The following is a 12,942-nucleotide window of genomic DNA, read 5'->3' as shown; positions in this document are numbered from 1 at the left end:
CCGACATGGGACTCGATCCCCAGTCTCCAGGATCGCAACCTGGGCCAAAGGCAGGCGCCAAACCGCTGCGCCACCCAGGGATCTCCACAAACAGAAAATTCTTTAGAACTCTGGAGAGGCAATCATTCATCATATAGGTAAAAATAATGGCATTGCTTCTGCCTTCCTGGAGCTTATGGGCTGGGAAAGACATAGAAGGTCTTTACTTCTCAGAGATACTGTTTCTCTTTAGTTCATGTCAATAAATCTCCCTGAATCATTTCAATGAATTTTCCTCTTTCTTTTCTCAATTCTGTCCACAGATCCCAGATTAATTTTTAATGCCCCTCTCTTATCTTATGACTCATTTGCATAAGAACCTAAATGATTCCTGTATGCCCCCCAAATCCCCCCACCCCTGCCAGTATTAAACTCCTTAGTGTAGTATATAGGCTGTCTGCAATTTAATTCAACTGATCCTTCCAATCCTCTATCATAATGTAAGAACTTACATTTAACACTGCATTAGGGACATGTACTTTGATGACTTTTTGCATGTATTTTCTGATTTGTAGCTGACAATAATTATATGAGATATGTAGTATGTATGTTGATTTTTTTCAGATGAAGAAACTAAAATATAAACAGTTTGCACCATCACCTATTTCCACACAGATAATGAATGCTGGCTCTGGGATTAAACTTAGTGTTATTTGATCTCACTTGTTCACTACAGTAAGTTAAATAATGGCCCCCAAAGATATCAGGTCCTAAACCCTGGAACCTGTAAAATCTGATATCTTATTTAGCAAAGCCTATGCAGACACATCTGCATAATTAAAGTAACAATCTGGAGGTGGAGCAATTACCTGAATTAAATGGATGAACTCTTAATGCAATCACAAGTGTCACTACAAAAGTGAGGCAGATAGAGACTTGACACAGACACTAGAGGAGGGCAGCAATGTGACCATGGAGGCAGAAGATGGGAGTGATGTGACTACAAACCAAGAAATGGCAGCAGCTATCAGAGCCTTCAGAGGGGAGTACCCTCTCAATACCTTGCTTTTGGCTCAGTGATATTTATTTCAGACTTTTGGCCTCTGGAACTTGGAAAAATTGTTTTCTATTGTTTAAAGCCTCCAAGTTTGTGATCATTTGTTACAGCAGCCACGGGAAATTAATGCAAGAACAGAAACTCTGTTCTACACTGCCACCTATAGGCAAATTCTCTGGTTCCCAAATCAGAATCCTCTCAGTAGGAATTAGATGGCCACAGATCTGGATACAGGGGCATTACTTCCAAGTCTGCAGTAATAAATACTTGGGTAGAAAAGTCAGATAACCCAAACCTGAAGGAAATGAGGTACCCAGAGTCCAGGGATACTCTTCAAAAAAAAAAAAAAAAGGCATCAAATTAGAATTAGAGAAGCATCGCAGAAGACATAGGCCAAGAGCAACCCTAAATAATTATGTTAGCTTCCTTTACTTGTTATACTGAAAGAAAAGTTGATTCTTGAACTTGTCAGTCCTAATCCTGCAAGATAGAGAGAGCTACTTGTTTCTTTTTTTTTAAATTTTTTATTAATTTATGATAGTCACAGAGAGAGAGCGAGAGAGAGAGGCAGAGAGAGAAGCAGGCTCCATGCACCGGGACCCCGACGTGGGATTCGATCCCGGGTCTCCAGGATCGCGCCCTGGGCCAAAGGCAGGCGCCAAACTGCTGCGCCACCCAGGGATCCCGAGCTACTTGTTTCTAAAGGGAGAGATTCCCATGTAAGAACAAACTAGTAAGGTAGGTTTAATGAATGTAGTCACATGTACTCATTGTTGGGTGAACAGCTGCAAGTAGGTGTATGGTTTAATGACGTGGCAACATAAAAACAGATCTCTGGGTATATGTAAAGCTTTGGGCTTTGACTGATTCTACTCAACATGTACATCATTAAGTGCTAGCAACAGAAAGACACCAGGATCAAGATGCAGATTTCGTCACCTAGGGCTACACATCATTCAGTGACAAATTATAATAAATTAAACCAGATTGAATTTATAGGCACAGCTTGGAGATATTGTGTCTTCAATTCCAGACCACCAAAATGAAGCAAGTATCTCATGAAAGTGAATCAACTGAATTTTTTTTGGTTTTGCACTGCATATAAAGGTTATGTGTATACAATATTGAAGTCTATTAAAAGTGTGCAATAGCATTATGTCCAAAAAACACAATGTATATATCCTTAAATTTAAAAATACTTTATTACTGAGATGCACGGGTGGTCCAGTGGTTGAGCATCTGCCTTCAGCTCAGGGCATGATCTTGGAGTCCCAGGATGGAGTCCCACATGGGGTTCCCCACAGGGAATCTGCTTCTCCCTATGCCTAGGTCTATGCCTCGTTCTCTTTCTGCATCTCTCATGAATAAATAATTAAAATCTTTAAAAAATAAAAATACTTTTATTACTAACAAATGCTAACCATCATGTGAACTTTCAGTTGGTTGCAATCACTGATCATAGATCCACGTAACAAATTAAGTAATAATGAGTAAGTTTGAACTGCAAGAAGGACACAGAGACATGAAGTGAGAAATGCTGTTGAAATAAAAATAACACCAAAAGACTTGCTCAATGCACGTTTGCCACAAACTTCAATTTGTAAAAAAAAAAAAAAAAAAAAAAAAGATTTGTGTGAAGCACGATAAAATAAGGTATGTCTATATAAAAAAGTGTTAAAGTGATTAGCTATTAAAGAAAAAAGGGTTTTTTTCCTCATAACATTTATCAAAATAAATTCTCAGATGAATTAAAGGCATAATTGTGAAACAATGAAACTACTGACATATAATTGATAATATAGGTGAATTTTATATGAACATGGATAGAGAAAGCCTTTTTAAGCATAAAAGTCATAATGATATCACCAAGATGGCAAGAAAAATGATCTTCTCCAGTTCCCTCAGAGAAAAACCAACTAGGAGTATCTATAGTCAAGGCATCTTTGTGAAAGTCCTAGAACCAAGGATGAGGCTGGAGTATCTACTTGGCTCAGAAAAAATAAAATAAAATAATGTATTTGAAGGGTAAAGGGAGCAGTTTTACTTTGACCTAATCACCCTTTCCCAAAACCAGTGCAGTACAGCACAAAGATATACTCCCAGAAACCTCTGATTTCTCCAGTGTGAAAAAGCCCAAAGGAGGGTATCCAGCTTCTCCACTGTTATGAGTGCTTCTAAGGATGCCTACACTTCAGTCTCATCTCACAGGGACCACTGGAGAAATAAATAGCATAAGACTTTCAAGCATCAGAGATGGAGAGGGAGAAAGGGGCTCATAGCAATTAAGGCAGGGATCATGGTAAGCTGTGGTTTGGGGAGTGTAAGTACCTGAACAGAGCTCTTAGCTAAGAGCCAGAGTGAGAGCCATTTGGAGAACCAAAGTGATGGTGCTCACTTCAGCAGCACATATACTAAAATCGGAATGATACAGAGAAGATTAGCATGGCCCTTGCACAAGGATAACATGCAGCATTCCATATTTTTTCAACTTCTGGTCTTTGGCCTTGTCAGAATCATCCAGGGTGAAATTTACTTAGGTCATGGTTGATATTCTTGACTCAGCCCGCTCACATACAGCCACTCTGCACTTAGCAAAATGACTAGAAGGAAGAGTTCAACACAAAAGAAAGAATCAGAAACAGTACTCTCTGCCACAGAGTTACAGAATTTAGATTACAATTCAGTATCAGAAAGTCAATTCAGAAGCACAATTATAAAGCTACTAGTAGCTCTGGAAAAAAAGCATAAAGGATTCAAGAGACTTCATAACTGCAGAAATTAGATCTAATCAGGATGATATTAAAAATCAATTAAATGAGATGCAATCCAAACTGGAGGTCCTAATGATGAGGGTTAATGAGGTAGAAGAAAGAGTGAGAGATACACAACACAAGTTTATGGCAAGGAGGAAGCTGAGGAAAAAAGAGAAAAACAATTAAAAGACCATGAGGAAAGGTTAAGGGAAATAAATGATAGCCTGAGAAGGAAAAATCTACATATTGAACAAATCATAGCTGAGAACTTCCCTAATTTGGAGAGGGAAACAGGCATTCAGATCCAGGAGATAGAGATATCCTCTATCAATAAAATAAAATAAAATAAAATAAAATCAATAAAAACCGTTCAACACCTCAACATTTAATAGTGAAACTTGCAAATTTCAAAGATAAAGAGAAAATCCTTAAAGTGGTAAGAGACAAGAGATCCCTAACTTATATGGGGAAAAATATCAGATTAACAGCAGACCTCTCCACAAAGACCTGGCAGACCAGAAAGGGCTGGCAGGATATAGTCAGGTCTTAAATGAGAAGAACATACAGCCGAGAATACTCTATCCAGCAAGGCTCTCATTCATAATAGAAGGAGAGATAAAGAGCTTCCAAGAGATGCAGAAACTGGAAGAATATGTGACCACTAAACTAGCTCTGCAAGAAATATTAAGGGGGACCCTGTAAAATAAATAGGAAGCCCAAAGAACCTACCCACAAAAACAAGGACTGAATAGGTATTATGGTGACACTAAGTTCATATCTATCAATAGTTACTCTGAACATGAATGGGCTAAATGATCCCACCAAAAGACACAGGGTTTCAGGCTGGATAAAAAAGCAAGACCCATCCATTTGCTGTCTACAAGAGACTCATTTGAGACCTAAGGACACCTCCAACCTGAAAATGAAAGGGTGGAGAACCATTAACATTCAAATGGTCCTCAAAAGAAAGCTGGGGTGGCAATCCTCCTATCAGATAAAGGTTATCCCAAAGACTGTAGTAAGAGATGAAGAGGGACACTATGTCATACTCAAAGGGTCTATCCAACAAGAAGACTTAACAATCATGAATATTTATGCCCCTAATGTGGGAGCTGCCAAGTATATCAAACAATTAATAACCAAAGTAAAGACATATTAAATTATAATACACTAATAGTAGGAAACTTCAACCTAGCACTTGTGGCAAATGACAGATCTTCTAAGCACAACATCACCAAAGAAACAAGAGCTTTAAATGATACACTGGATCATATGGATTTCACAGATATCTACAGAACTTTAGGTCCAAACACAACTGAACACACATTCTTCTCAAGTGCACATGGGACTTTCTCTGGAATAGACCATATTGGCTTACAAACCAGGTCTCAGGCAATACCAAAAGATTGGGATTGTTCCCTGCATATTTTCAGACCACCATGCTTTGAAACTTAAACTCAATCACAAGAAGGAATCTGGAAGAAACTCAAACACATGGAGGTTAAAGTGCAGCCTGCTAAAAGATGAAAGAGTCAACCAGGAAATTAGAGAAGAATTAAAAAAGATTCATGGAAACTAATGAGAATGAAGATTCAAAATCTTTGGGATACAGCAAAAGCAGTCCTGAGAGGGAAATACATCACAATATAAGCATCCCTCAAAAAATTGGAAAAAACAAATACACAAGATAACCTTGCACCTAAAGGAACTGCAGAAAGGACAGCAAATAAACCTATACCAAGTAGAAGAAGAGAGTTAATAAAGATTCGAGCAGAACTCAATGAAGTAGAGACCAGAAGAACTGTAGAACAGATCAACAAAACCAGGAGTTGGTTCTTTGAAAGAATTTGTAAGAGAGATAAACCATTATCCAGTCTATTGAAAAGAAAGGAGAAAGGACTCAAATTATAATATTATGAATGAAAGGTGAGAAATCACAACCAATACCAATGAAATACAAAATTTAAAATAAAAAAAACCATGTAATTATATATATATATAATAATAAAAATATTATTATAATATTTTAATAAAGCAATTTATTTATACATCAATAAATTAGTCAATCTAGAAGAAACAGACACATTTCTGGAAAACCACAAACGACCAAAACTGGAACAGGAAGAAACAGAAAACCTGAACAGGCCAATAACCAGGGAGGAAATTGAAGCAGTCATCAAAAACCTCCCAAGACACAAAAGTCCAGAGCCAGATGGCTTCCCAGGGGAATTCTATTAAATATTTAAAGAAGAAACAAAACCTATTCTACTAAAGCTGTTCTGAAAGATAGAAAGGGACGGAATACTTCCGGACTCATTTTATGAAGGCAGCATCACCTTAATTCCAAAACCAAAGACCCCACCAAAAAGGAGAATATAGACCAATATCCCTGATTAACACAGTTGCAAAAATTCTCAAAAATATACTAGCCAATAGGATCCAACAGTACATTAAGAAGATTATTCACCGTGACTAAGCAGGATTTATCCCTGGAATGCAAGGCTGGTTCAACACTCTTAAAACAATCAACGTGATAGATCATATCAACAAGAGAAAAAACAAGAACCATATGATACTCTCAATAGATGCAGAGAAAACATTTTTTAAAAGATTTTATTTCTTCATGAGACACACACACATACACACACAGAGAGAGAGAGAGAGAGGCAGAGACACAGGCAGAGGGAGAAGCAGGCTCCACGTAGGGAGCCCAAGGTGGATTCGATCCTGGGACTCCAGGATCAGGCCCTGGGCTGTAGGCGGCGCTAAACCACTGAGCCACCCGGGGGGCCCCAGAGAAAGCATTTGACAAAATACAGCATCCATTCCTGATCAAAACTCTTCAGAGTGTAGGGAAGGAGGGAGTATTCCTCACCACCTTAAAAGTCATCTATGAAAAGCACACAGCAAATATCATTCTCAATGGTTGGAAATACTGAGAGCCTTTCCCCTAAGATCAGGAACACGACAAGGATGTCCACTCTCACCACTGCTATTCAACATAGTACTGGAAGTCCTAGCCTCAGCAATCAGACAACAAAAAGAAATAAAAGGCATTGAAATTGCAAAGAAGTAGTCAAACTCTCCCTCTTCACAGATGACATGGTAAGGTACCTATAAAACCCAAAGACTCTACCCCAAGATTGCTAGAACTCATACAGCATTTCGGCAATGTGGCAGGATACAAAATCAATGCTCAGAAGTCAGTGGCATTTCTATACAGTAATAATGAGACTGAAGAAAGAGAAATTAATCAATACCAAAATCCCATTCAGGTTTATTGCACCCAAGCATAAGATACCTAGGAATAAACTTAACCAAAGTGATAAAGGATGTATACCCTAAAAACTACAGAATGCTTCTGAAAGAAATTGAGGAAGACACAAAGAGATGGAAAATATTCCATGCTCATGGATTGGAAGAATTAATACTGTGAAAATTTCTCTGCTACCCAGGGCTATTTACACATTTAATGCAATCCCTATCAAAATACCATAGACTTTCTTCAGAGAGTTGGAACAAATCATCTTCAGATTTGTGTGGAATCAAAAAAAGACCCTGAATAGCCAGGGGAATTTTGAAAAAGAAAACCAGAGCAGGGGGCATCACAATGTTGGATTTCAAGTTGTACTACAAAGCTGTGATGATCAAGACAGTGTGGTACTGGCACAAAAACAGACACGTAGATCAGTGGAACAGAATACAGAACCCAGAAACGGGCCCTCAACTCTATGGTCAACTAATATTCAACAAAGCAGAAAAGACTATCTCCTGGAAAAAGGACAGTCTCTTCAATAAATGGTGCTGGGAAAATTGGACAGCCATGTGCAGAGGAATGAAACTAGACCATTCTCTTACACCATACACAAAGATAAACTCAAAATGGATGAAAGATCTAAATATGAGACAAGAATCCATCCAAATCCTAGAGGAGAACACAGGCAACACCCTTTTTGAACTTGGCCACAGAAACTTCTTGCAAGATACATCTGTGAAAGCAAGGGAAACAAAAGCAAAAATGAATTCTTGGGCCTTCATCAAGATAAAAAGCTTCTGCGCAGCAAAAGAAACAGTCAACAAAACTAAAAGACAACCTACAGAATGGGAGAAGATATTTGCAAATGACATATCAGATAAAGAGCTAGTATCCAAGATCTAAAAAGAACTTAGTAAACTCAACAGCAAAGAAACAAACAATCCAATCATGAAATGGGCAAAAGACATGAACAGAAATCTCACAGAGGAAGACATAGACAAGCACATGAGAAAATGCTCTGCATCACTTGCCATCAGGGAAGTACAAATCAAAACCACAATGAGATACCACCTCCCACCAGTGAGAATGGGGCAAATTAACAAGGCAGGAAACAACAAATGTTGGAGAGGATGCGGAGAAAAGGGAACCCTCTTGCACTGTTGGTGGGAATGTGAACTGGTGCAACCACCCGGGAAAACTGTGTGGAGGTTCCTCAAACAGTTCAAAATAGAGCTGCCTTATGACTCAGCAATTGCACTGCTTGGGGTTTTACCCCAAAGATACAGATGCAGTGAAAGACCGAGACACCTGCACCCCAATGTTTATAGCAGCAATGTCCACAGTAGCCAAACTGTAGAAAGAGCTTCAGTGCCCATTAAAAGATTAATGGATAAAGAAGATGTGATCTATATACACAATGGAATATTACTCAGCCATTTAAATGACAAATACCCTCCATTTGTTTCAATGTGGATGGAACTGGAGGGTATTATGCTGAGTGATGTAAGTCAATCGGAGAAGGACAAACATTATATGGTTTCATTCATATGGGGAATATAAAAAATAGTGAAAAGGATTAAAGCAGAAAGGAGAGAAAATACGTTGGAAATATCAGAGAGGGAGACATAACATGAGAGACTCCTAATTCTGGGAAACAAGGGGTAGTGGAAGGGGAGGTGGGTGAGGAAATGCGGTGACTAGGTGATGGGCACTGAGGATGGCATTTGATGGGAAGAGCACTTGGTGTTATACTATATGTTGGCAAATCAAACTCTAATAAATAAAAAATATACAAAAAAATGAGAAGCGAAGAAAAAAAAAGTGATGACGCCCCAACCCAACTGGCTGGGTTTGGTTCTGTGTGTCCACCTAAAGGTCTCTATAAGGAATGCCTGGGTGGCTCAGTGGTTTAGCGCCTGCCTTCGGCCCAGGGCATGATCCTGGAGTCCTGGGATCAAGTTCCGCATCAGGCTCCCTGCATGGAGCCTGCTTCTCCCTCTGCCTGTGTCTCTGCCTCTCTCCGTGTGTCTTTAATGAATAAATAAATAAAATCTTTAAAAAACAAAAACAAACAAAAAAACAAAGGTCTCTATAGACAGAGCCATCTTACAGCCTGCTCACACAGGGAAGGAAGTCAGCAAACCCACCCAGTGTGGTACACTGCCTCACCTAGGAGCCTAATCAATGATCTATGAGATGTCACACAGCCCAGGCTATGACCTCACCTAGACAAAGAGCCAACCCAGTAGCTCTGTTCAATTGTTGAGCAGAGACTACAGCCCTTCTTATTCAGGACACCTCAATAGTGACCATGGACATCCTTGGAGCTCAACATACAGGACACAGAGCATAGCCAATGCCCTGTCCAGCACTAGAACCCAGCCCACAGCCTTGCCTGATTGCTGAGCACAGCCTGAGGTCCCCCCCTAATCCCAAAGAGACTTACCTGAATGCCGAGTCATGCCAGAGGCACATCTGGATTGGGGGCACAGCCTGTACTCTCACCCTACCCAGGGCCAATTGCAGACCCAGCCTGCAGCCCCACTCATAAGCAAAGTAAAAACTAGTAGCACCACTCTGCCTGTGACTCCAGCCCACCAGAGGTGAATGCTGATCCAGCTAATGGCTCCACCTGACCATGAAGCCAATACATAGCCACTCAACCAGGGAGCCAGCAGCAAGCAGCCCACATCTGAATGCCAAGCTGAGTCAGCAGGCTCACCTAACCAAAGAGCTCAACCAGGAGTACTCCTATCTCAGAGAAGAGACAGAAGCTCACCAAATTAGAGACCCTAACAGTAAGCCCTCCTGCCCTCAGTTACTTCCATCTGACCCATCCAAGCCCCACAGTGAACTATTATTGGTTTAAAAGAGCATGCTGAAACTATAGATAGGGTACATAAGCCTCATGGCACCTAACAAAGAAAAACCCTGTAGTAGATGAGCAAAGTATTGAGATAGAAGAATCAAAGCACACCACCCAAAGGGTCATCAAATCAGAAAATAAGACAGCAAGGGACAAAGAAGAGAATATAGGAATACAAAACAGTCAGAGAAAAAACAATTAACAAAAGTTAAAAAGAAAAAGAATACAATTAACAAAATGGCCATAGTAAGGCCCTACCTATCAATAATTACTTTAAACATTGGTGGATGAAATTCTCCATCCAAAAACCTGAGAGGCTGGGATGGTTAAAAAAATAAACAAAACAGGAAACTAGATCCAACAATATGCTGTCTACAAGAGATTCACTATAGTTTTAAAGACACACATAGATTGAAAGTGAAGGGATAGAAAACATTCCATACAAATGGTAACCAAAAGAGAGGAGGAATGGCTATACTTCTATCAGAAATAGAGTAAGTTTCAAATAGTCACAAGAGACAAGGAATGTCACTGTATAATGATAAAAGGATTAGTTCACAAACAAGCCATAATAATTGCAAATATGTATGCATCCAACATCAGAACATCCAAATATATAAAGCAAATAATAACAGAGCTGCATGGAGAAATAAACAACAATACAATAAGAAGGGTTTTAATATTCCATACCCAATAATTGATGGATTACTCAGACAGAAAATCAATAAGGAAAGAGCACTACAGTGTTATCTGACTGTATATACACATGATTGCATATAACATATGACTATATGATCATATATTGTTATTCAACACTAGATAGTGATATGTGAAAAACACTATAGATCAAATAGACGTAGCAGACATATATAGAACATTCCACCCAACAGCAGCAGAATACAATCCTTCTCAAGTGCAGACAGAACATGTTCCAGGACAGATCATATGTTTAGACACAAAAAAGTCTTAACAAATTCAAGAAAATTAAAATTATATCACATGTCTTTTCTGACCACTATATAGATACCAATAAGAAGAGGAAAGTTGGGAAATTCACAAACATAGAAATCAAAACACACTACTGAACAAACTATGGATCAAAGGAGAAATTAAAAAATCTTGATATAAATGAAAATGGAAATATAACATGCCAAAATTTATGGAATGCATTAAAAGCTGTTCTAAGAGGAAAGTTACAATCATAAACACCTACATTAAACAAAGAAATATCTCACATAAACAATCAAACTTTACAACTCAAGGAGCTTGAACTAAGGTCAATGGTAACAGAAGAAAAAATAATTAGGATTAGAATAGAAAAAATGAAACACAGAAGAATAAAACAAAAGACTAACAAAACTAAAAAAAATTTAAAAGAATTAGTTTTTTTTTAAAAAACTACACAAAATTGACAAGCCTTTCACTAGGCTAACCAAGAAAAAGAGAAAAAGACTCAAATGAATAAAATTATCAATAAAAGAGGGATATTACAATTGAAACATCATTCCAAAATATCAGAAGAGGGCAGCCTGGGTGGCTTAGCAGTTTAGCACCTGCCTTTGGCCCAGGGCCTGATCCTGGAGACCAGGGATCGAGTCCCACATCAGGTTCCCTGCATGGAGCCTGCTTCTCCCTCTGCCTGTGTCTCTGCCTCTCCCTCTCTCTCTGGCTCTCATGAATGAATAAATAAAATCTTTTATATCAGAAGAGACTACGATAAGCAATTATATACCAATGAATTGGATAATCTAGAAGAAATTGTACATTTCTAGAAACATACAACCTAACAAGACTGAAGCAAGAAAAAAAACAATATCTGAGCAGAATAAATATGAGAAAAGCCATTGAATCAGTAATCAAAAACCTCCCAAAACAGAAAAGTCCAGGACAAGATAGTTTTACTCATGGATTCTACCAAACACTGGTGAATTTAAAGAATCAAAGCCAATCCTTCTGAAATCCTTCCAAAAATTGAAGAAGAGGGAATACTCCCAAATTCACTTTATAAGACCTCCACTATCCAGATACAAAAGGCATGGGATCCCTGGGTGGCGCACGGTTTGGCGCCTGCCTTTGGCCCAGGGCGCGATCCTGGAGACCCGGGATCGAATCCCACGTCGGGCTCCCGGTGCATGGAGCCTGCTTCTCTCTCTGCCTCTCTCTCTCTCCATGTCTATCATAAATAAATAAATCTTAAAAAAAAGGCATATAGATACTAAAGGCCCAATAGCCCGATGAACATAAATGCAAAAATTCACAACAAAATACTAGTTAATAAAGTTAGCACATTAAAAGGATGGTATGCCACAAAGATGGGATTTATCCCTAGGATGCAAAGAAGGCTCAACAAACACAAGTCAATAAACATGATACATTAATATATCGTTGGATAAAAATCACAGAATCCTCATAGCAAAAGCATAATAAAAGCATTTCATAAAATGCAACATGACAAAAATAAAGCCCATATGTAATATAATTAAAACTTCTGGAAGAAAATATAGGGTTAAAAACTCCTTGATGTTGGTCTTGGTAATGAGTTTTTGCATAGAACACCAAAAGCACAAGCAACAAAGCAAAAATAAACAAGTGGCTCTACATCAAACTAAAAAAGTTATCTTTACAGCAAAAGAAATTATTAACAAAATACTTATAACAGAATAATAATGGTGACACAAAGAATAGGAGAAAATACGTGTAGACCATATGTCTGATAAGGCATTAATTTCCAAAATATTTAAGGAACTTCTACAACTCGATACTTAAAAAACAAAGAAAACCCCAAATAATTCAATTAAAAAAGGGGCGAAGGACCTGAGCTGATATTTTTCCAAAGAAGATATCCACATGTCCAAGAGGTACATGAAGTTGTGCTTAACATCAGTAATTACCAAGAAATACAAATCAAAAACACAAAAGATATCACCTCACACTTGTGAGAATGACTATCATCAAGAAGACAACATATGTTGGAAAGGAAATGGAGAAAAGGAAATACTTCTGCGCTGTCAGTGGGAATGCAAATTGGTGC

At 38.5% G+C, this 12,942-nt stretch overlaps 1 pseudogene; it reads left to right on the top strand.

Annotated features, from left to right (window-relative positions):
• The first annotated feature begins 3,423 nt into the window (after positions 1-3,423).
• LOC119869198 lies at positions 3,424-3,520 on the top strand (annotated as a pseudogene).
• Positions 3,521-12,942: the final 9,422 nt, after the last annotated feature.

The sequence above is a fragment of the Canis lupus genome, unplaced genomic scaffold, assembly GCF_011100685.1.
Source record: "Canis lupus familiaris isolate Mischka breed German Shepherd unplaced genomic scaffold, alternate assembly UU_Cfam_GSD_1.0 chrUn_S1881H2080, whole genome shotgun sequence".
Classification (NCBI taxonomy): Eukaryota; Metazoa; Chordata; class Mammalia; order Carnivora; family Canidae; genus Canis; species Canis lupus.
This window is presented reverse-complemented; position numbering and strand designations above follow the sequence as displayed.